Raw genomic sequence first — 25,781 nt, 5'->3', positions numbered from 1 at the left:
GAGTGAAAAAGAAAATGACATACAGAAACACAGTGAAATATGAAAATATGATTTTTGACACTTAAATGCATTTCATCTCAAGACTGGATGTATTTGGTGTTTCTTTAGCTTCCATTTAGACTCAATAAACTGTTGAAGTGCACAATAATCCTATTTGTTTTGAATCCCTGTATCTGACACATCAAGCTCATGATGCCTGTAAGACTGAAATCTCACCTCACATTCACCACTGACTGTTGCCAGAAACTGCAACAAAAAACAACAAGAGCATCTTACCCAATTGGAGCCTGTAAATATATCCAACCATCTACACATCATACATATAGAAATAACTAAATATCACAGAGTCAAATATGCCATCTGTTAAATGGCATTGTCCTTAGTATCCTCAGGAGAGCAGCAGCAGTGTATACTGTCAAATGGACAGTAAAAGCTTCAACATTTCACTTCTCCTAACAAGCTCTCATTATCTCTGTAACATGGTCAGGGGCTGGTGTGTGTGTGTGTGTGTGTGTGTGTGTGTGTGTGTGTGTGTGTGTGTGTGTGTGTGTGTGTGTGTGTGTGTGTGTGTGTGTGTGTGTGTATGTGTGTGTGTGTGTGTGTGTGTGTGTGTGTGTGTGTGTGTGTGTGTGTGTGTGTGTGTGTGTGTGTGTGTGCGTGCGTACATGTGTGTATTTTTGTTTGTTTCTAATTTTGACTGACATTAGGATAACGGAGGCCATTTTCGATGGCTCAATCTGGTCTATAAGCCTTGTGTGTGAGCCTAAGGCAAGCCACATGTCAGTAGTGAATGTGAATGCATATGTGTGTGTGTGTATGTGTGTGTGTGTGTGTGTGTGTGTGTGTGTGTGTGTGTGTGTGTGTGTGTGTGTGTGTGTGTGTGTGTGTGTGTGTGTGTGTTAGTGTGTTAGTGTGTGTGTTAGTGTGTGTGTGTGTGTGTGCCCGCGCGCGTGTATGTGTGTCTGATTAGGATGAAAGCTCATTAGTGTAATATTCAGGACTCTACAGTGACACATTTTCACCAAAACATGAAACACACACACAGGCATGCATGCACTCACACATGTACGCACACACGTGTGCACACACACTCAACAGCATGAACAGGAAGGCCAAAAAGATCGTCGAGGACATCAACCACCCGAGCCACTGCCTGTTCACACCGCTACCTTCCAGAAGGCGAGGTCAGTACAGGTGCATCAAAGCTGGGACCGAGAGACTGAAAAAAAGCTTCTATCTCAAGGCCATCAGACTACTAAACAAATCAAATCAAATCTTATTTGTCACATACACATGGTTAGCAGATGTTAATGCGAGTGTAGCGAAATGCTTGTGCTTCTAGTTCCAAACATGCAGTAATATCTAACAAGTAATCTAACCTAACAATTTCACAACAACTACCTTATACACACAAGTGTAAAGGAATGAATAAGAATATGTACATAAAAATATATGAATGAGCGATGGCCGAACGGCATAGGCAAGATGCAGTAGATGGTATAGAGTACAGTATATACATATGAGATGAGTAATGTAGGGTATGTAAACATTATATAAAGTGGCATTGTTTAAAGTGGCTAGTGATACATTTACGACATACATTTTTGGATTATTAAAGTGGCTAGAGATGAGTCAGTATGTTGGCAGCAGCCACTCAATGTTAGTGATGGCTGTTTAACAGTCTGATGGCCTTGAGATAGAAGCTGTTTTTCAGTCTCTCGGTCTCCGCTTTGATGCACCTGTACTGACCTCGCCTTCTGGATGATAGCGGGGTGAACAGGCAGTGGCTCGGGTGGTTGTTGTCCTTGATGATCTTTTTGGCCTTCCTGTGACATCGGGTGGTGTAGGTGTCCTGGAGGGCAGGTAGTTTGCCCCCGGTGATGCGTTGTGCAGACCTCACTACCCTCTGGAGAGCCTTACGGTTGTGGGCGGAGCAGTTGCCGTACCAGGCTGTGATACAGCCCAACAGGATGCTCTCGATTGTACATCTGTAAAAGTTTGTGAGTGTTTTTGGTGACAAGCCGAATTTCTTCAGCCTCCTGAGGTTGAAGAGGCGCTGCTGAGCCTTCTTCACCACGCTGTCTGTGTGGGTGGACCATTTCAGTTTGTCCGTGATGTGTACACCAAGGAACTTAAAACTTTCCACCTTCTCCACTACTGTCCCATCGATGTGGATAGGGGACTGCTTCCTCTGCTGTTTCCTGACGTCCACAATCATCTCCTTTGTTTTGTTGACATTGAGTGTGAGGTTATTTTCCTGACACCACACTCCGAGGGCCCTCACCTCCTCCCTGTAGGCCATCTCGTCGTTGTTGGTAATCAAGCCTACCACTGTAGTGTCGTCTGCAAACTTGATGATTGAGTTGGAGGCGTGCATGATCACGCAGTCATGGGTGAACAGGGACTACAGCAGAGGGCTGAGAACGCACCCTTGTGGGGCCCCAGTGTTGAGGATCACTCTTACATAGGTATTCCTCTTGTCCAGATGGGTTAGGGCAGTGTGCAGTATGATTGCGATTGCGTCGTCTGTGGACCTATTGGGGCGGTAAGAAAATTGGAGTGGGTCTAGGGTGTCAGGTAGGGTGGAGGTGATATGGTCCTTGACTAGTCTCTCAAAGCACTTCATGACAACGGAAGTGAGTGCTACGGGGCGATAGTCATTTAGCTCAGTTACCTTCGCTTTCTTGGGAACAGGAACAATGGTCGCCCTCTTGAAGCATGTGGGAACAGCAGACTGGGATAAGGGTGATTGAATATGTCTGTAAATACACGAGGCAGCTGGTCTGCGCATGCTCTGAGGACGCGGCTGGGGATGCCGTCTGGGCCGGCAGCTTTGCGAGGGTTAACACGTTTAAATGTTTTACTCACGTTGGCTGCAGTGAAGGACAGCCCGCAGGTTTTGGTAGCGGGCCATGTAGGTGGCAATGTATTGTCCCCAAAGCGGGCAAAAAAGTTGTTTCATTTGTCTGGGAGCAAGACATCCTGGTCCGCGACGGGGCTGGTTTTCCTTTTGTAGTCCGTGATTGACTGTAGACTCTGCCACATACCTCTCGTGTCTGAGCCGTTGAATTGCGACTCTACTTTGTCTCTATACTGACGCTTAGCTTGTTTGATTGCCTTGCGGAGGGAGTAGCTACACTGTTTGTATTCGGTCATGTTTCCGGTCACCTTGCCCTGATTAAAAGCAGTGGTTCGTGCTTTCAGTTTTGCATTCGATATGCTGATAAAACTTAGGGAGCCTTGATTTCAGATTAGCCTTGTTAAAACCTGTTGGTCGATAGGGGGCAGTATTTGCACGGCCGGATAAAAAACGTACCCGATTTAATCTGGTTACTACTCCTGCCCAGTAACTAGAATATGCATATAATTGTTTGATTTGGATAGAAAACACCCTAAAGTTTCTAAAACTGTTTGAATGGTGTCTGTGAGTATGACAGAACTCATTTGGCAGGCCAAAACCTGAGAAGATTCCAAACAGGAAGCGCTCTCTCTGACCATTTCATGGCCTTCTTGATCATCTCTAACCAAAACAGGGGATCTCTGGCATGACGTGACATTTTCTAACGCTCCCATAGGCTCTCAGAAGGCGCCAGAAAGATGAATGGTGGCTTAGCAGGCCCTGGCTGAAAAACATTAGCGCATTTTGTAAGTGGTCGATCTGAGGACAATGAGACTGGAGGCGCGTGCACGAGCCGACACCATGTTTACTTTCTCTCTCTTTGAACGAAAACAACGACTCCCGGTCGGAATATTATCGCTTTTTTACGACAAAAATAGCATAAAAATTTATTTTAAACAGCGGTTGACATGCTTCGAAGTACGGTAATGGAATATTTTGACATTTTTTGTCACGAAACGCGTCGGGCGCGTCACCCTTCTTTACCCATCGGATAGTGTCTTGAACGCACGAACAAAACGCCGCTATTTGGATATAACTATGGATTATTTTGAACCAAACCAACATTTGTTATTGAAGTAGAAGTCCTAGGAGTGCATTCTGATGAAGACAGCAAAGGTAATCAAACTTTTCTAATAGTAAATCGGAGTTTGGTGAGTACCACACTTGGTGGGTGTCAAAATAGCTAGCCTGTGATGGCTGGGCTATCTACCCAGAATATTGCAAAATGTGCTTTCACCAAAAAGCTATTTTAAAATCGGACATAGCGAGTGCATAAAGGAGTTCTGTATCTATAATTCTTAAAATAATTGTTATTTTTTTTGTGAATGTTTATCGTGAGTAATTTAGTAAATTCACCGGAAGTGTTCAGTGGGAATGCTAGTCACATGCTAGTCACATGCTAATGTAAAAAGCTGGTTTTTGATATAAATATGAACTTGATTGAACAAAACATGCATGTATTGTATAACATAATGTCCTAGGATTGTCATCTGATGAAGATCATCAAAGGTTAGTGCTGCATTTAGCTGTGGTTTGGGTTTATGTGACATTATATGCTAGCTTGAAAAATGGGTGTCTGATTATTTCTGGCTGGGTACTCTGCTGACATAATCTACTGTTTTGCTTTAGTTGTAAAGCCTTTTTGAAATCGGACAGTGTGGTTAGATTAACGAGAGTCTTGTCTTTAAAATGGTGTAAAATAGTCATATGTTTGAGAAATTGAAGTAATAGCATTTCTAAGGTATTTGAATATCGCGCCACGGGATTACACTGGCTGTTGAGTAAGTCCCACCTAGCACATAGAGGTTAAAATCCCCAGCTACAATAAATGCAGCCTCAGGATATGTGGTTTCCAGTTTACATAGAGTCAAATGAAGATCTTTCAGGGCTGTCGATGTGTCTGCTTGGGGGGGGACATACACGACTGTGATTATGATCGAAGAGAATTCTCTTGGTAGATTATGCGGTCGGCATTTGATTGTAAGGAATTCTAGGTCAGGTGAACAAAAGGACTCAAGTTCCTGTATGTTGTTGTGATCACACCACGTCTCGTTAATCATAAGGCATACACCCCCGCCCTTCTTCTTACCAGAGAGATGTTTGTTTCTGTCGGCGCGATGCGTGAAGAAGCCAGGTGGCTGTACCGACTCTGATGACGTATCCCGAGTGAGCCATGTTTCCGTGAAACAAAGAACGTTACAATCGCTGATGTCTCTCTGGAAGGCAACCCTTGCTCGGATTTCGTCTACCTTGTTGGCGAGTAGTAGGCTCGGGAGCGGTGCGCGATGTGCCCGTCTATGGAGCCTGACCAGAAGTCTACGGCCCCTCTGCGGCGCCGTAGTTTTGGGTAGCCAGCTGGGATCCGATCTATTGTCCTGGGTGGTGGACCAAACAGAGGATCCGCCTCGGGAAAGTCGTATTCCGGGTTGTAATGTTGGTGAGTTGACGTTGCTCTTATATCCAATAGTTCCTCCTGACTGTATGTAATAAAACCTAAGATTTCCTGGGGTAACAATGTAAGAAATAACACATAAAAAAACGAAATACTGCATAGTTTCCAAGGAACGCGAAGCGAGGCGGCCATCTCTGTTGGCGCCGGAAGTAGATGCAATCACTAACTCAAAGAGGCTGCTGCCTACATTGAGACCCAATCACTGGACACTTTAATAAATGGATCACTAGTCACTTTATACAATGCACTCTAAATAATGCCACTTTAATAATGTTTACATATCTTACATTACTCATATCATTCAGTGAGGGAAAAAAGTATTTGATCCCCTGCTGATTTTGTACGTTTGCCCACTGACAAAGAAATGATCAGTCTATCATTTTAATGGTAGGTTTATTTGAACAGTGAGATACAGAATAACAACAAAAAAATCCTGAGACACGCATGTCAAAAATGTTATAAATTGATTTGCATTTTAATGAGGGAAATAAGTATTTGACCCCTCTGCAAAACATGACTTAGTACTTGGTGGCAAAAGCCTTGTTGGCAATCACAGAGGTCAGACGTTTCTTGTAGTTGGCCACCAGGTTTGCACACATCTCAGGAGGGATTTTGTCCCACTCCTCTTTGCAGATCTTCTCCAAGTCATTAAGGTTTCGAGGCTGACGTTTGGCAACTCGAACCTTCAGCTCCCTCCACATATTTTCTATGGGATTAAGGTCTGGAGACTGGCTAGGCCACTCCAGGACCTTAATGTGCTTCTTCTTGAGACACTCCTTGGCTGTGTGTTTTGGGTCATTGTCATGCTGGAATACCCATCCACGACCCATTTTCAATGCCCTGGCTGAGGGAAGGAGGTTCTCACCCAAGATTTTACGGTACATGGCCCCGTCCATTGTCCCTTTGATGCGGTGAAGTTATCCTGTCCCCTTAGCAGAAAAACACCCCCAAAGCATAATGTTTCCACCTCCATGTTTGACGGTGGGGATGGTATTCTTGGGGTCATAGGCAGCATTCCTCCTCCTCCAAACACGGCGAGTTGAGTTGATGCCAAAGAGCTCCATTTTGGTCTCATCTGACCACAACACTTTCACCCAGTTGTCCTCTGAATCATTCAGATGTTCATTGGCAAACTTCAGACGGGCATGTATAGGTTTTTTTTCAATCTGGCTCCTCCGTCGCGACGTCCCCTGAATTCCCATCTACTAGCCTGCTACCCACGGCCCGCTAGCTGTCTAAAGCATATCGGACTGTTAGCTTAAGAGGCCCATCGGACAAATTCTTTGGCCACTATACCTATTTTGCCAATTGGCCTGGACCCTTTTACCACACGGAGCCCTGCTGATCCATGACGACTGGACTGATGACGTAACAGCATGAGGGGGCTACAACAGACTTCTTCCTTCGCGACATCCCTCTAAGGCCCTTCTGCTAGCTTGCTGAATCGGCGTGTCTCCGGTCCGCTGAGCCACTCACTGGACCCCTATGATCACTCGGCTACGCATGCCTCTCCCTAATGTCAATATGCCTTGTCCATCGCTGTTTTGGTTAGTCATTATTGCCTTATTTCACTGTAGAGCCTCTAGTCCAGCTAATTACGCCTTAGTTAACCCTTTAGTTCCACCTCCCACACATGCGGTAACCACACCTGCTTTAAATTATGTTTCTAGAGACAATATCTCTCTCATCGTCACTCAATGCATATGCTTACCTCCACTGTATTCACAACCTACCATACCTTTGTCTGTACATTATGCCTTGAATCTATTCTACCGTGCCCAGGAACCTGCTCCTTTTACTCTCTGTTCCGAATGTACTAGACAACCAGTTCTTATAGCCTTTAGCCGTACCCTTATCCTACTCCTCCTCTGTTCCTCTGGTGATGTACAGGTTAATCCAGGCCCTGCAGTGCCTAGCTTCACTTCACTCCCATTCCCCAGGCACTCTCATTTGTTGACTTCTGTAACAGTAAAAGCCTTGGTTTCATGCATGTTAACATTAGAAGCCTCCTCCCAAAGTTCGTTTTATTCACTGCCTTAGCACACTCTGCCAATCCGGATGTCCTAGCCATGTCTGAATCCTGGTTTAGGAACACCACCAAAAACCCTGAAATTTCCATCCCTAACTATAACATTTTCCGACAAGATAGAACTGCCAATGGGGGCGGAGTTGCAATCTACTGCAGAGATAGCCTGTAGAGTTCTGTCTTACTATCCAGGTCTGTGCCCAAACAATTTGAGCTTCTACTTATAAAAATCCACCTTTCCAGAAAGGAGTCTCACCGTTGCCGCTTGCTATAGACCACCTTCTGTCCCCAGCTGTGCCCTGGACACCATATGTGAATTGATTGCCCCCCATCTATCTTCAGAGCTCGTGCTGTTAGGTGACCTAAACTAGGACATGCTTAACACCCTGGCCATCCTACAATCTAAGCTTGATGCCCTCAATCTCACACAAAATATCAATGAACGTACCAGGTACAAACCCAAATCCATAAACATGGGCACCCTCATAGATATCATCCTAACCAACTTGCCGTGGTCATCCCCTCTTCAAAGGGGGAGACACTCTTGACCCAAACTGTTACAGACCTATATCTATCCTACCCTGCCTTTCTAAGGTCTTCGAAAGCCAAGTTAACAAATAGATCACCAACCATTTCGAATCCCACCGTATCTTCTCCACTATGCAATCTGGTTTCCGAGCTGGTCATGGGTGCACCTCAGCCATGCTCAAAGTCCTAAATGATATCATAAACGCCATCAATAAGAGACAGTACTGTACAGCTGTATTCATCGACCTGGCCAAGGCTTTCGACTCTGTCAATCACCACATTCTTATCGGCAGACTCAACAGCCTTGGTTTCTCAAATGACTGCCTCGCCTGGTTCACCAACTACTTCTCAGACAGAGTTCAGTGTGTCAAATCGGAGGGCCTGTTGTCCGGACCTCTGGCAGTCTCCATGGGGGTGCCACAGGGTTCAGTTCTCGGGCCGACTCCTATCTCTGTATACATCAATGATGTCGCTCTTGCAGCTGGTGATTCTCTGATCCACCTCTACGCAGACGACACCATTCTGTATAACTCTGGCCTTTCTTTGGACACTGTGTTAACTAACCTCCAGACAAGCTTCAATGCCATACAACTCCCCTTCCGTGGCCTCCAACTGCTCTTAAATGCAAGTAAAACTAAATGCATGCTCTTCAACCGATCGCTGCCCACACCTGCCCGCCTGTCCAGCATCACTACTCTGGACGGTTCTGACTTAGAATATGTGGACAACTACAAATACCTAGGTGTCTGGTTAGACTATAAACTCTCCTTCTAGACTTACATTAAGCATCTCCAATCCAAAATTCAATCTAGAATCGGCTTCCTATTTCGCAACAAAGCATCCTTCACTCATGCTGCCAAACATACCCTCGTTAAACTGACTATCCTACTGATCCTTGACTTTGGCGATGTCATTTACAAAATAGCCTCCAACACTCTACTCAGCAAATTGGATGCAGTCTATCACAGTGCCATCCGTTCTGTCACCAAAGCCTCATACACTACCCTCCACTGCAACCAGTATGCTCGCGTTGGCTGGCCCTCGCTTCATATTCGTCGCCAAACTCACTGGCTCCAGGTAATCTATAAGTCTTTGCTAGGTAAAGCCGCGCCTTATCTCAGCTCACTGGTCGCCATAGCAGCACCCACCCGTAGCACGCGCTCCAGCAGGTATATTTCACTGGTCACCCCCAAACCCAATTCCTCTTTGGCCGCCTTTCCTTCCAGTTCTCTGCTGCCAATGATTGGAACGAACTGAAAAGAATCACTGAAGCTGGAGACTCATATCTCCCTCACTAACTTTAAGCACCAGCTGTCAGAGCAGCTCACAGATCACTGCACCTGTACATAGTCCATCTGTAAATAGCTCATCCAACTACCTCATCCCCATACTGTTATTTATTTTATTTATTTTGCTCCTTTGCACCCCAGTATCTCTACTTGCACACTCATCTTCTGCACATCTATCACTCCAGTGTTTAATTGCTATATTGTAATTATTTTGCCACTATGGCCTATTTATTGCCTTACCTCCTTTATCCTACCTCATTTGCACACACTGTACATATACTTTTTCTATTGTATTATTGACTGTATGTTTGTTGATTCCATGTGTAACTATGTTGTTGTTGTTTGTGTCGCACTGCTTTGCTTTATCTTGGCCAGGTCGCAGTTGTAAATGAGAACTTGTTCTCAACTAGCCTACCTGGTTAAATAAAGGTGAAATAAAAAATAAATAAAACTGCAATTGATTTTTACCACACTGCTCGATGCAGCTTACCTCCGTTTCATCCACAAAACAAAACAATAACAAAGGTGCTGTTTACCCTAATGCGGATTCCATCTCTAATTTGCAATTTTTCAATCATTCTTTTGGATACAGATTTCAAAAGTTATGCATAAATCCTTCCCCCAAAGGACCTTCAATTTAGGAAGATCCAAAACATCATAAATATCTTTGGGCCATCCTGGCATGGTTTGGGCCATCCTGGCCCTTTACACAACAAGTCCAAGTCTAGAAATATAGAGAAACCTGGGAAGGTTATGGAAAGAAAAACCTTTGGTGGATGATCGTACATTAGAACAGGTAAAGGCATAAAGATAAGGAGAGGAAGCAACATTGGACTATTGAAATCATGATTGATGATTCAAAATAAGTTAATACCTCAGAGGAGGAGGGAGATGTCACACATCAGTTCCTCCACCTTTCTTCCTTCACCCTCTCCCCTCTTTCCTCCTCCTCTACCCTCCTCCCCTACTCCCCCCTCTTCTCTCTCCTTCTCCTCCTCCAATGAATTTCCAGGAGACCTGTTTTTCTCCAACAGAGCAATACCAATTATACCAGATCAACAGAAGCAGGATGTGCGTGTGTGTGTCTTTGTGTCTGTGTCTGAGCGTCATGATGGAAAATCACTACAGCTGGCTCTCCATACGTGTCGCCATGGCAGCTGTCAACACGCCAGGGGGAATGAAGACACATTATTGGCTGATTGGAAATGGAGAAAGGGAGGGGAAGAGAAATGAGTAAGGAGGGAGAGCCAGATGGGAAAAGGAGGATGAGGCTAAACGAATCTTTCAGGTTTCTGGGGGGACGAGACCCATCATCAGCTGTGGTATGGGAGAGGGGCAGATGGGGAAGTGTGTGTGTATGTGTGTGTGTGTGTGTGTGTGTGTGTGTGTGTGTGTGTGTGTGTGTGTGTGTGTGTGTGTGTGTGTGTGTGTGTGTGTGTGTGTGTGTGTGTGTGTGTGTGTTGTGCGCATGTGTGTGTGGGTGTGGGGGAGTGACTCACATACACCTCCAGCTGCAGTAACTCCAGGGAGTGGCCCTGACTACGGTGGGCGGGTCCTGTGATGCACAGAACTGAGCCAATTACAGCACGGTAAAGAGAAGAAGAATGTGAATGAATGAATTGAATATTTCAGAATAGAAATAGGGATTCACCTCAGCTCTATACATTACATTTCTATCTGCAACGTTCAGAACCCAAAAGAATACACCCAGGTCCTTGAGGGCACTTGATCAGTTAATCAATGAATACTATTACACATGTGACAGCACATCCAGACAGAAAACTGAGGAAGAGAACCATAAATAGCAGCAATGTTTACACATAGCTCACAACCCCTACGCTAATATGAGTGACAATTTTAGCATGTAAATCTTGGTGGGGCAAACCCCAAAAAATGTGGGATGCATGCCAGCCAAGCCACTACACAATACAACACTAAACAATACATTAATTTTACTATAACGGTGACAAACGGTGCCCACAAACTGTTAGGGCCTACATAAAGCTGTCCCAACAGCAGAGTCCCAACAGCAGTCCCAACACCTTACCACTGCTACACCTGGCTATCAGCAGAGCCTTGTCTGGCAGCTAAACAATTCATTCAGCCTCATTTACTGCATTTAAAAAAACATAGCTGATATGGCTGACTTGCTTAAACAAATGTGGTTTCTACTGACAATTGAGATGTACAAACTATGGCATAAGGGGACAACAAGTGGATAAGAGGCAATCCGTAATTTCGATTAAGACATTAATGAGCGAGCTAGGATGGATGTAGTCAATAGAACTATTTGTTCAGCACTTTTGAAATGTACAGTGACAGAATTCAGAACATGTGCCGTTCTTACAGTGTTCTCCCTGTTCAACAAGTCAGAACCGTAAGTTAAATAAAGGGGGCATATAAAAAGACAATGAAAGTTCTTACAATATTTGATGATTACATTTCTCTAAAACAGGTTATAGGCTACATGTGCACCACCAAGTTAGAACAGTAGGAGAAATTAAGAGGTGAAAAATAGACCAAATTATTAGAGTGAGGCCCATTAAACGCCGTTTGGGTCTTTGCGTGTCAAGAAAGATACACGTCATATAACACTATTTGACGTGTTAAATAAGCTTTTAATTTGACACGTCAAATAACACAGCTCTATTATAGAATGTTGTGTGTTCTGAATTTGTACGTGCAAACCAAGCGCCACCACTACTATCAGTAGCACTGTCAAAGCTGTACAAAAAAAATTCTGCAAACACCGACCTCGAACGATGTGTTTACAATACAGCGTTGGTGAAAATAGACCAAATTATTAGGGTGAGGCACAAGGGCTACTAACAGTTTACTACAAAACATACACTTAGTATTACTTTCTTAGCTACAGTATACATATCTCCCTTGCATATTACATAATTTATGCAGCAGCATACAAGACATTTTTAGACTCACCTTGTGAGGTGGCACGGCGATCCTTTGTGGGCAAATTTTGTCATCAAACTTTGTCATCAAAGTCTGGCATTCTCTGGATTTATGGTGGGTACTCAGCCACTCCGTTGAATAGCAGGCTAACATTAGTGGTTGCTTTGCAATGCTTGCAGTTAGCCACTGATTCCTTCCAAACGACTCATTGTTGAATTTCCAACTTGTTGTGTAATCTTTACCGGTATATATCCAATGGCCGAAGAGCACCGATACGTTTTATCAAAAAATGTCTCTTCATTATTTCTCTTCATATGACAAGGATTAAAAAGGATTTGCCAGTAGATTGTCGACTTGATTCATGATGATGACTGCTAGCTAAGACTTTTTTATTTTTTATATATATTTTTTACCTTTATTTATCCAGGTTTTTCTCATTGAGATAACATCTCTTTTCCACGAGAGACGTGGTCCAATAGCAGCAGGGGGAACAACGTTTCAGACAAAACAACTTACATACACTAACACAACATTAAACACAACTATAAACACACAGACAGTACAACAATTACATACACTAACACAACATTAAACACAACTATAAACACACATACAGTACAACAAAAACATTTTACGTTACAAACACAAAATTCTTGACTAAAAACAGTTGTCCTAAAGACAATTACACTCTTCTATGATATATACATCGATCAAGTGTTTAAACTCCACCAACGAAACTAGATCATAACATTTTTAAATGTTCAGGAGAGAATTCCAAGACCACGGAGCTAAGTAACTAAAACTATTTCTACCATGACCTGTTCTAAATTTTGGTACTGTTAGAAGCAAATGAAAATGGGACCGTAATTGATATATATTTACCGACCTGACTAAAAAAGAACAGAGATAAAATGGCATTTTACCCAATATGGCCTTATAAATCAGTGTATACCAGTGTTTAAGCCTATGCAAGGTCAATGACGACCAGCCGACAGCGCTGTAGAGATCATAATGTGTTAGACGTTTTTGATTGGTAATGAACCTGAGGGCTGCATGATACACTGAATCAAGTGCTCTCAGGGTAGTGGTTAAGGCCTGCATATATATACATTTGAAAGTTAGATACTGACATGATCAGTCCAATCAAAGCTACTGTACATATAATGTAATTTGATGTAATTTTATCTGTGGCCAATGACCTTGAGCCTTCTTGGAAGGGCACTTGTAATATAACTCTATGGCAGGACCCAAAGGGCTGAAATTGTGGATGCCTACCCGTACTAAGAACTTAAACTTGGCGATGACGTACTGTCCCCATGAGTGACAGAACACTGAGGCAATCAAGGTGCAATGGTCCTATTTTCTGCTGGCTCGCCCAACAACCACAGAAAGCCCTGAGCTAGGCCGAAACACCTGTATTTTGGAGCTGCCTTACTCAAGAAAACAAAAATGAGACCTATCTATGCAGCTTTATTAACTGAATTATTTTTTTACATTGTTTGTAAACTGATACGTGACACATATTAATGCAAAAATAACATGCAAAACAGGCAACCCCCCCCACCCAAAAATGATATATACAGTATACTGAATATATAATTTATTTTTACTTTTTTTTTTGCTTAAAATGTGGGGCTCAAAACAGGTGGGGCAGAGCCTGAATGACGGTTCGCCACTGGCTAATATCCATATTTAAACCAGCCATTTTGACTGCCTCACTATATGATTATTTTGGTATTGTGCTTTGTCAGGTTCAGGAGTTTAGTGTACTGCTGTGTCTGTCTACAGACTCCATTTAATCTGTCTGTCTGTCTGTCTGTCTGTCTGTCTGTCTGTCTGTCTGTCTGTCTGTCTGTCTGTCTGTCTGTCTGTCTGTCTGTCTGTCTGTCTGTCTGTCTGTCTGTCTGTCTGTCTCATCTGCTAAGTGCTGTGTCTCTCCTGCAGCCCTGCAATGTGTGTCACAGTTAAATGTGTCTCCATTTCCTGCCACCTGCAAGCACTGAGGAATGTGTGTCACACCAAAAGCTGCATAGTTACTGGGGGTAATATGCAAGCACAAGACCAATAGCCTTCTCTCGCTCAATTGCTTTTACTTCTGTCTTTCTCATTCACTTTCTAGTTCTCTCCCTCAACCTCAAACTCACCCTGACCATGTCACAAGGAAATGAGGGGAGGAAGTCTGTTTAGAATATTGAGAAGAGCCCAGTGGCATTGACTGGACAAAATGTATCACTACATAATACAGCATGCCCCCTCGCTGCTTAAGCAGTGTTGCAATGTGTATGACGCCATAATGTGTCCCCCTCCTCTCCATAGCCAGTGTAGCAGTGACTGGTCCCTTCCTCTGCACGTGATCCTGCATAAATCATGAGGTTAGAGAGGAAGCGGTGGCCTTATTAGGGCATGGAGACAAGAGACCAAAACCATGTCACAACCCAGTCTTTTACAACCCGGATCTGACACTGAGGATAAAGGGGAACCCATGAATATGTGTCTTCCATATTAAACCACACTGCCATTCTATCCTACGTCTCTTCTGTTGTGTATGTGTATTGTATCAGATGTGATTTGGCTTGTAGTCTAGTTAAAGTAGACAGGTCCCTGTCTCTGTCTCTGCCCTGTTGCTGGTCTATAGCCAGTGCTGTACTATGATATCAGTATCGATACTCTCCTTCTCTCTCTCCCATCCTCTCACTCTCTCCTCCTCTCTCTTCCTCCCTCTCACTTTCTCTCTGTCCCTCTCTCAGACTGATGACCAGTCCTTGAACCACAGACTTGTTCTTCCATTCTCCTTCTGTCATTTGTGATCATATCAGAGCAGAGCAAAGCAGACCAGGGCCTGGTTTCCCGATAGCGATGGAACTTAGGCTTACGAGTGTTTTAACAATGCATCTTTCCTACAACGGCTGAAGATGTAACATGCGTTTCCCAAAACACCGCTTAGGGAGAACAGTTGCTAAGTGCGTTGTTGTGGCATAGTGTCAATACTGAAAGAAAGGGAGCGCTGTTCTCAGATCAGCTTTCTCCATTCAAATCTGACCTTAATATTATAATTATTTCTCAATACTGACGACGGATCAGCTCCTAGAGAGATATTACTACCTACGGCCGCAAATATTGAGGCAGCTTATTATAATGCTTACCCAATAAAAATGCACTAAATCACCAATTTGGAACATCATCACACACATGTTTAGCTACACATCATGAAATATGTTGAGACAAATTACAGACAGTTGCCTACAAATAGCAAAATAGAACTCAATTGATTGAACATGAAATGTACTTCAATATGATTGAAATAGGCCTATAACCTACTGTTCATATTTTAACGCAGTCATCTCGGTTTTCATTTGAAGCATATTTTTATACGTCACTTGTTTGTATCAATTGCAAAGACATTGGAAGTATTTGTTGTCAACTTCGTTCTGAAGTTATCGGCAGTCACATAGAGACAGATAAACCATGTGATTCTATGTTTCAAGTGCAACGTTAATAACGATGGTTTTGGGAAACAGAGCTGAGATTTAACGATGCTCCTACGAAGGTTCTAATTATGAACTTCGCCTTAAGGTGCTTTTGGGAAACCAGGCCCAGAGCCGTTCCTTCGCCTCCATGTTCTCATCTGTGGTTTGTCTCCATTCTGTGTTCACTGCTCAACTCAATGCCAATGTTCAACTGTCAGGGTTGCTGTCTGGTGGAATCTAAAGAGTATGTTTTATGTGGGGTATGTGACCATGTGACTGAGATACCAAGCAATCTGCCCATGTGTGCTTTATCTCCATCTCTCTCAATCAGGCACACAGAGAGACATGTCCATGCACCCGCACAAACACAGTTTCTGGTCTGGAGGACATCTACTACCTCAGGAAACATAGAAAAATGAAAACACATGATTTCATTAATGTGAGTGGGGACCATCTTTGTGCTTATGGCATGTCGATATCCATGGCTGAGTCTGATAATAACATTGGACTTCATATTAAAATGAATTCATTTGTAGGAGAACTTTTCAATAAGAACCCATTCTGATATAATTCCGAGGCTTACGCAAAAGCGCAGAGAAATAAACCATAAAAAAAAAGGATTACTATCTTACTGATGCAACCGAATCATGAAGGATTACGCAAAAATGACCCATTTGGAAATGGGAAAGTAAAAAAAAAAAAGAACACAAAAAAAAAACATGTCATTTCATTTACCATCATTGTTATGGTCATTCTTTAATGCAATATGGGGTGAGAGTGAGAGAGAAAGAAAGAAAAATTAAGAGATGGGGAGGGGGCAGAGAGAGAGACTCTGTTGTTTTTATTTATTGTTTTTATTTAAGCCTCTTATACTCTGTGGCAGTATCCTGCTCTGGAGAATGCCTCCCCACCTACCCTCCCTCTGCTCCACTCTTCCCCCCCATCCCTGTATCCAGCTGGCTTCAAAGGGGCAGAATGTAAAAAAGAGATCATATTGAAATAGCCACCCAAAGAGGAAAGGGGTTAGCAATCCTCAATCACACTCCGATCATAGAGAATAGAAACCACAAAAGGAGAGAACCAGAGTCTCGGCATATAAAGATCATACTGTACACACATCCAAACAGAGATACAAATTAGATAGAGAAAGGGAGGGAGGGAGGGAGGGAGGGAGACTGTGTAACGATCGTTGTTGGAAGGATTGGACCAAGGTGCAGCGTGGTAGGCGTACATCTTACTTTGTTAAATGAACACCGAAAAAAAAATAATACAAACGAAACGTAATGTTTAGTAGGGCTAAACAGCACAGTACCAAAACAAGATCCCACAAACTACAGGTGGGAAAAAGCTGCCTAAATATGATCCCCAATCAGAGACAACGATAGACAGCTGCCTCTGACTGGGAACCATACCCGGCCAACAAAGAAATAGAAAACATAGATTGCCCAGCCTAGTCACACCCTGACCTAACCAAATAGAATAGAGAATAAAAGAGAATAAAAAGGATCTCTAAGGTCAGGGCGTGACAGACTGCAACATTTGAAGGTGTTCATATGTATTTAGGTACACTATTCAGTACTCACATTTGTGGAAACATTTCCTCTGGTGGTTTATGGTTTATATCACAGGATACGGCACCTCTCAGATTTGACTTTGTTTGTTCCGGCACCTATTGGCCCCGATCCGGTACCTCTCGCGGCATGATTTATTCATTATTTCACTGTTCGCACTGTAGACATTGTAATAAAAGCGATCAGCATTAAATCAATTTGCCTCCTTGTTATTTCTCCTGATCCCCAGAAAGACCATCATGTAAAAGCGCGTTGATCCTTCTATGTTATCATCCTATCCTGCCACTCTGATTCCAGACCTACTCTCTTATTTGTACATAAAGATTATGGGAGGGCCAGTGGGGTAAGTAACTGATCTTGACACAGGTCTTGGTAGTGGTGGTCAGCTAGTGAAGATGTCCCTACGTAATCACGTCACGTAGCCTAGTCTAGTCGTCTCCCTACTGAATTTGAATCGTGGAAAAGCCAAATAAGAAAATTGATGAGAAAAGGCAATCGAGCTTGACTCCAAAAATCCAGAGAAAGATGGTGAATCTAACTCAGAATGAGTCAGAGAACTGTCAGTGCCGGAGGAGAGGAGTGAGGGGCAAACTGTTCCTGATGGCGATGCTAATCCCGCCTGTTCAGCATCACCACGAGCTCCCGAGTAGCGCAGCGATCGAAGGCACTGCATCTCAGTGCTAGAGGCGTCACTACAGACCCTGGTTCGATCCTGGGCTGTATCACAACCGGCCGTGATCGGGAGTCCCATAGGGCGGCGCACAATTGGCGGGTTAGGGGAGGGTTTGGCCGGTGTAGGCTGTAATTGTAAAATAAGAATTTGTTCTTAACTGACTTGCCTAGTTTAAATAAAGGTTAAATAAAAGGTATAAAACTATTAGATGGCACTTCCACTAGCTAGTAGTCCTACTAGCAAGTCAGACTCAGTGGGAGACTCAGTGGGAGAGGGAGGGGAGAGGGAGGGGAGAGGGAGGGGAGAGGGAGACGGTGAGCTGGGGGGGAGGAGGGCAGTGCATCCACTGATGAAGTGCTCGGAGCAGGTGCAATTTGCAGTTCAAGAACAAGCAAATGTATAACCCCCTGGCTTGTAATGCCCCCGCGATATGCAACTTTTTACGGAAGTTAGAAACCAATACACACAGGCAGTTAGAAACGCCAAGGCTAGCTTTTTCAAACAGAAATTCGCTTCGTGCAACTCCAACTCTAAAAAGTTCTGGGACACTGTAAAGTCCATGGAGAATAAGAACACCTCCTCCCAACTGCCCACTGCACTGAGGATAGGAAACTCTGTCACCACCGATAAGCCCACTATAATTGAGAATTTCAATAAGCATTTTTCTACGGCTGGCCATGCTTTCCACCTAACTACCCCTACTGCATTCAACAGCACTGCACCCCCCACAGCTACTCGCCCAAGCCTCCCCCATTTCTCCTTCTCCCAAATCCATTCAGCTGATGTTCTGAAAGAGCTGCAAAATCTGGACCCCTACAAATCAGCTGGGCTTGACAATCTGGACCCTTTCTTTCTAAAATTATCTGCCGAAATTATTGCAACCCCTATTACTAGCCTGTTCAACCTCTCTTTCGTGTCGTCTGAGATTCCCATAGATTGGAAAGCAGCTCTTCAAAGGAGGTGACACTCTTGACCCAAATTGCTACAGACCTATATCCATCCTACCCTGCCTTTCTAAGGTCTTCGAAAGCCAAGTCAACAAACAGATTACCGACCATTTCGAATCCCACCGCACCCTCTCCGCTATGCAATCTGGTTTCAGAGCTGGTCATGGGTGCACCTCAGCCACGCTCAAGGTCCTAAACGACATCGTAACCGCCATCGATAAGAAACAATACTGTGCGTATTCATTGACCTGGCCAAAGCTTTTGACTCTGTTAATCACCACATCCTCATCGGCAGACTCAGTAGCCTTGGTTTCTCAAACGATTGCGTCGCCTGGTTCACCAACTACTTCTCTGACAGAGTTCAGTGTGTCAAATCGGAGGGCCTACTGTCTGGACCTCTGGCAGTCTCTATGGGGGTACCACAGGGTTCAATTCTTGGGCCAACTCTTTTCTCTGTATACATAAATGATGTCGCTCTTGCTGCTGGTGAATCTCTGATCCACCTCTACGCAGACGACACCATTCTGTACACTTCTGGCCCTTCTTTGGACACTGTGTTAACAACCCTCCAGACGAGCTTCAATGCCATTCAACTCTCCTTCCGTGGTCTCCAACTGCTCCTAAACACAAGTAAAACTAAATGCATGCTCTTCAACCGATCGCTGCCTGCACCTGCCCGCCTGTCCAGCATCACTTCTCTGGACGGTTCTAACTTAGAATTTGTGGACAACTACAAATACCTAGGTGTCTGGTTAGACTGTAAACTCTCCTTCCAGACTCACATCAATCATCTCCAATCCAAAGTGAAATCTCGAATTGGCTTCCTATTTCGTAACAAAGCATCCTTCACTCATGCTGCCAAACATACCCTCGTAAAACTGACCATCCTACCAATCCTCGACTTCGGCGATGTCATTTACAAAATAGCTTCCAATACCCTACTCAACAAGCTGGATGCAGTCTATCACAGTGCCATCCGTTTTGTCACCAAAGCCCCATTTACTACCCACCACTGCGACCTGTACGCTCTCGTTGGCTGGCCTTCGCTTCATAATCGTCGCCAAACACATTGGCTCCAGGTCATCTACAAGACCCTGCTAGGTAAAGTCCCCCCTTATCTCCGCTCACTGGTCACCATAGCAGCACCCACCTGTAGCACGCGCTCCAGCAGGTATATCTCTCTGGTCACCCCTAAAGCCAACTCCTCCTTTGGTCGTCTCTCCTTCCAGTTCTCTGCTGCCAATGACTGGAACGAACTACAGAAATCTCTGAAACACTTATCTCCCTCACTAGCTTTAAGCACCAGCTGTCAGAGCAGCTCACAGATCACTGCACCTGTACATAGCCCATCTATAATTTAGCCCAAACTACTACCTCTTCCCCTACTGTATTTATTTATTTTATTTATTTTGCTCCTTTGCACCATATTATTTATATTTTATCTCTGAACTTTCTTCAAACTACAAATCTACCATTCCAGTGTTTTTCTTGCTATACTTTATTTACTTTGCCACCATGGCATTTTTTTGCCTTTACCTCCCTTATCTCACATCATTTGCTCACATTGTATATAGTCTTATTTTTGTCTACTGTATGATTGACTGTATGTTTGTTTTTACTCCATGTGTAACTCTGTGTTTTTGTATGTTGTCGAACTGCTTTGCTTTATCTTGGCCAGGTCGCAATTGTAAATGAGAACTTGTTCTCAACTTGCCTACCTGGTTAAATAAAGGTGAAATAAATAAATAAATAAAGTAATGCAGAATTCAAAGTTGGGCTGCACAACATGCAAAAAGGTAGGGAGCTTTGGTCTAGAAACGACTGGAGGGATTAAACTAGCAAAAGAGTAGGTAGAATGTACAGTAAATCAACATCCTATGTATCAGATGTAAAACAACAACAGCAAAGAGCCCTCAGAAAAAAGGTTTTGAACATGCCTGAACCAAGGAGCATCTTGTGGCAGCAAGTGTTGCAGACATGGCTATAGAGGACACCCAGGTTAACAGGCAAAATGAAAAAATAAATTGACCCTACAGCCAGAGTCTTCAGAACAGCCTGAGGAGGCATTACAGCCACACGCTCACTCATGGCTTTGAGCAAGAAGTTGACTCTCAGGAGTTAAATGGACTTGACATGGAGAGTCATTGTGGGAGGCTTTGAAAACCTTCACGTCACAGAAGAAGTTTGTAATCTGAATATGTGCTTCATATTATCACATATGCAGGAGGAATATATATTCTCATATTTGTTTGTTCTGCTGTAACCTACATTGATTTATTTTATTTGAAGTTATATTCCAATATTGTGATATTTATTCTACTGCTTCATTGATGTCATGAAAATGATATGAAATTCGGGTCTTGTAACCCCCCAGCTGAGTATGTGTGGATACAGTATGGTGGGTGTTCTCCAGTGTCATCTAAAAATGTTGCTGTACCTTGATGTCTCGAAAACTAGGCTATAAGAAATTCGGACTTGCACGAGCCCTGCAGCTATACTCAAGTATGTGCATACGTCTAAAATACTTTGAATGAATCAGCACCTTGGACAGTGCTGTCCTTTTCACCACCATAGATAGTAGGCTACTTGGCTGCTACGTTGTGTTTGACACAATTTTTCTCAATGTGTCCCGGTACCTAAGAGCCGCCCCGGATAACCACCCCCCCTCGCATACACCATGTGTTCCGGGACCTCCCGATTTACAAATTAAGCACTGCCTAGGGTATGTAGTCCCATGTTCTCTCTACACAAAATCAGGCTAAAAGCAGCCTGTCATTGGCCTATATTCCATATGGAAATGAAATTGTCAGTAAATCAAGATAACTCCTCGCACGCTGTGCTGTCACTATTTTGATGCATCATCAGTCTATGAAGGGAAATATAGACAAGATATAATGAGATATATTTCTCACATGTATGTGTGAAGTAGAGCTCCCACAGGGCTTATGGTGCCCATGGAAAACAATTTGGAGGTTATGTAAGATAGATTACTGACCGTAGGCTACTGCACAAATACACCACTGGCTAGGGTTGCAAAATTCCGGTAACATTCCCTAAATTCCCCGGTTTTCCAGAAATCCTAGTGGGAGGATTCCCAAATATCCTGCTTATTCCCTCCTAATTCCAGGACCTTCCAATCAGGATTACTGGAAAACCAGATAGCTCATACACACACATGCAATACACTTACACAAACACACATGTATACAAATGCAAACATGTGCATATCAGATCTAAAGTATATGGCATATACTCACAGCAAAAACACTAGCACACACATACACTCTCTCTCGCTCACATACATTCACATAAACACGCATGCACACACACACACAAACACACACTCAAGACTGCTGTCTCATAAGATCCCTCGGTTTATCGTAGTGATTTAGTTAGCACATTGTGTGTGCTTAACCATATCCTCATATACTGGAGAACAGGCCTCTCCTGCAGTATGCTAATCAACAGTACTCAGTCAGGGCTCATAAACACACACACACACACACACACACACACACACACACACACACACACACACACACACACACACACACACACACACACACACACACACACACACACACACACACACACACAGCCTCTTCCGAAGTACGGTAATCCACAATAGTCAGGTTATGGGGAATAGCAGTCAATAACACTGTTTGTATCTGATTTTGGTTCAGATCAAACAGTTCTTATTGGTTAGCCCTACAGTGTTGTTATTGACCAGTGGATGAACTGCAACACTAAAACACAAAAATTTCATTTTTACCATGCAAAGAAAGAAAAGAAGAGAAACACTCTAAATGACCTCACCGAGCAGTGATAGCAAAATAATTGCAACCAAGCTGCCACCATCTGGAGTGAAAGTATTATTTCCTGTTTTGAAATGAACAAGGGATAGAGAATCCTGTGGCCATCATTTAGTCCCGAAACAGCACTGCCATCTCTCTCTCTTTCTCTCTGTCACTCTCTCTTTGCAGCTCTTTCTTTCACACACACACCTGCCACATCCTATTTACTGAGGCCTCTACTGTTTCCCGTTCCCCTTTCTCAGTCAGTTGTGGTTGTCATTTGTGCTTATGGTGTTGATATTTTTATTTTCCACCCTCCTCTCATGACGTGGGACCCTGTCCGGTATCTCTGATTGGTCTGTATCTTCTTGTCTGGACCTCAAGGTCGTTCCCAATGTTATTTACATAAGCCAGTGGTTGGTTAGCATTAGTCCCAATGAGCAGTAGAGCCTGGGAGGTTAAGGAAGGAAGGGCTAGGAGCTAGGATCAATCTCTCTGGTAATGAGATTGAATTCTAGCTGAGATTGAATCCCCCTGAGAGGGGATTCTTGAGCTATCAATTCTCTGAGAGGAGCGCAACTCCACTCAGGTTTCCAGAACTCCATTTAGGAGGAGCTGCCATAGAATGAACCATAGAATAGTCCTGTGTATGCTTCTAAATTCTAATCATCATAGAATGCACACCTTTCAAAGGGGGACCATGTCTATTTTCCAAGGCCTTATATTCCCTCAAACTATGTTCCCTCAATTCTATGTTTCCTCAGCCCTTTTATTATTATGATTTATTTCACCTTTATTTAACCAGGTAGGCCAGTTGAGATCAAGTTCTCTTTTACACCTGCGACCTGGCCAAGATAAAGCAAAGCAGTGCGACAAAAACAACAACACAGAGTTACGCATAAACAAACGTACAGTCAATAACACAATAGAAAAATCTATGTACAGTGTGTGCAAATGTAGAAGATTAGGGAGGTAAGGCAATAAATAGGCCATAGAGGCTAAATAATGACAATTTAGCATTAACACTGGAGTGATAGATGTGCAGATGATGATGTGCAAGTAGAGATACGTGGGTGCAAAAGAGCAAAAAGATAAATAACAATATCGGGATGAGGTAGTTGGGTGTGCTATTTACAGATTGGCTATGTACAGGTACAGTGATCGGTAAGCTGCTATGACAGCTGATGCTTAAAGCCCTATGTTTCCCCCAGTTCTATCTTCTAACCCAGGGGTCGAGGGGGCGGAGGGTGGGTAATGAAATGCACACGTTGAACAAATGTTGATTGGTGAGTTGATCCACTGTTGCATGGAACAGAGATGGGCAGTATTTCAGTTACATGTTTTTGAAATAATTATTTCAATTACTTTTAAGTACATTATCATTTGTATTTCACTGGCCTGAACTACAATGTAATGTATTTTGTAATAAGTTACACTATTTTAAAATACAAAATACCTTTCTATACCATTTTTATAGCAGCTCACAATTTCGTTGCCCCTATATCACTCCAAATATACTGCATTGGTGTCCGATGTGTGATGGCATTATGGGGTGATAAACGTGTCTGCTAAATGACCAAAATGTTATGCGAAAATGAACACTTGCAAAGCACACTAGGTATTAGTCTAATGATCTCCGTCCCCAAACAAGGCAAAATTTGATTACAATACAAATTATTTGCCCAGTTTTTATTGAAATTGGTTCAGTGGGTACTGAGGGAACATAGGGCTGAGGGAACATAAAGCTGAGGGAATAAAGGTTGAGGGAACATAGGGCTGAGGGATCAATGGCTGAGGGAATAAAGGTTGAGGGAACATAGGGCTGAGTGACTTGGGCTGTGGGAACATAGGGCTGAGGGATCAATGGCTGAGGGAATAAAGGTTGAGGGAACATAGGGCTGAGTGACTTGGGCTGTGGGAACATAAAGCTGAAGGATCAATGGCTGAGGGAACATAGGAACTCTCCCTCTCACCCCACTCTCACTCTCGCTCATTTCTTATTTAAGAATGAAAAATCCCAGTTCAGTTCAGGTTGGAACACATGATCTACAATAATACATGTGCTACAGTAATACAGCATGTGCTACAGTAATACAGCATGTGCTACAGTAATACAGCATGTGCTACAGTATGGCTTTCTGGATGTTATAGAGCAGTGGTTCCCAAACTGTTTATAGTCCCTTCAAACATTCAACCTCCAGCTGCGTATCCCCTCTAGCACCAGGATCAGCTCACTCTCAAATGTTGTTTTTTGCCACCATTGTAAGCCTGCCAAACAGACACCATACGATACATTTATTAAACATAACAATGAGTGTGAGTTTTTGTCACAACCCAGCTCATGGGAAGTGACAAAGAGTTCTTATAGGACCAGGGCACAAATAATAATATAATAATAATCGATAATTTTGCTCTTTACTTTGCCATCTTACTGATGGGTTCTGAGAATATGAAATTTACATATTCATGTCACTGAGAGAAAGAGGGTAATGTATAACGTTTACATTATGTCAGGATATGTTATTGACAGCCATCAGGGATCCAATGGGAGGGATCCTCTGGGAGTAGAAGAGACACAGTCTGGTACCAGGCACCATGACAGCCGTGTGTTGAGTGCAGGGAAGCGATCACATGTGGCAGGCATTGATAAGCGGAGAGAGCCATGGATTAGTGATGGAGGGAGGTCGAGATCGGGGGTCGAGATCAGGTCAGGTCACCTTAAGGGAGAAATAAAGGTTTATGGCCTGTATCACTAAGTGTCCTGCCTAGCAGTAAAGAACGATGTTTGTACAGATGTGTAGGAGGAGACTCAGCCTATGAGGAATGTTTAAATATCAGTGCTTGTGTGAAAATGTCTTCGTCTGATGCAGCTGTATTGATCCTCTGGGAAGAATTAAACTTGATTTAGCTTTCATAGTGTCCGTAGAGTTTTTTACTCTGAGAATTAGAACCTAACAGTATAAAACCTTATTTGATCATCAAAAATTGTGAATAACTCACCACAGGTTAATGAGAAGGGTGTGCTTGAAAGGATGCACATAACTCTGCAATGTTGGGTTGTATTGGAGAGTCTCAGTCTTAAATCATTTTCCACACACAGTCTGTGCCTGTATTTAGTTTTCATGCTAGTGAGGGCCAAGAATTCACTCTCACATAGGTACGTGGTTGCAAAGGGCATCAGTGTCTTAACAGCATGATTTCCCAAGGCAGGATACTCTGAGCGAA

General features: G+C 43.3%; 1 protein-coding gene across 2 annotated transcripts in view; it reads right to left on the bottom strand.

Moving 5' to 3' along the window:
- mapk8ip2 (mitogen-activated protein kinase 8 interacting protein 2) overlaps positions 1-25,781 on the bottom strand; it is a 154,842-nt gene that overhangs the window by 125,245 nt on the left and 3,816 nt on the right. The gene's annotated exons all lie outside the window — the stretch shown is intronic.

Source organism: Salmo salar, chromosome 10 (genome assembly GCF_965601325.2).
Source record: "Salmo salar chromosome 10, fSalSal1, whole genome shotgun sequence".
Taxonomy (NCBI): Eukaryota; Metazoa; Chordata; class Actinopteri; order Salmoniformes; family Salmonidae; genus Salmo; species Salmo salar.
The sequence above is the reverse complement of the archived record's forward strand: the minus strand, read 5'-3'. Positions and strand labels throughout refer to the sequence as shown.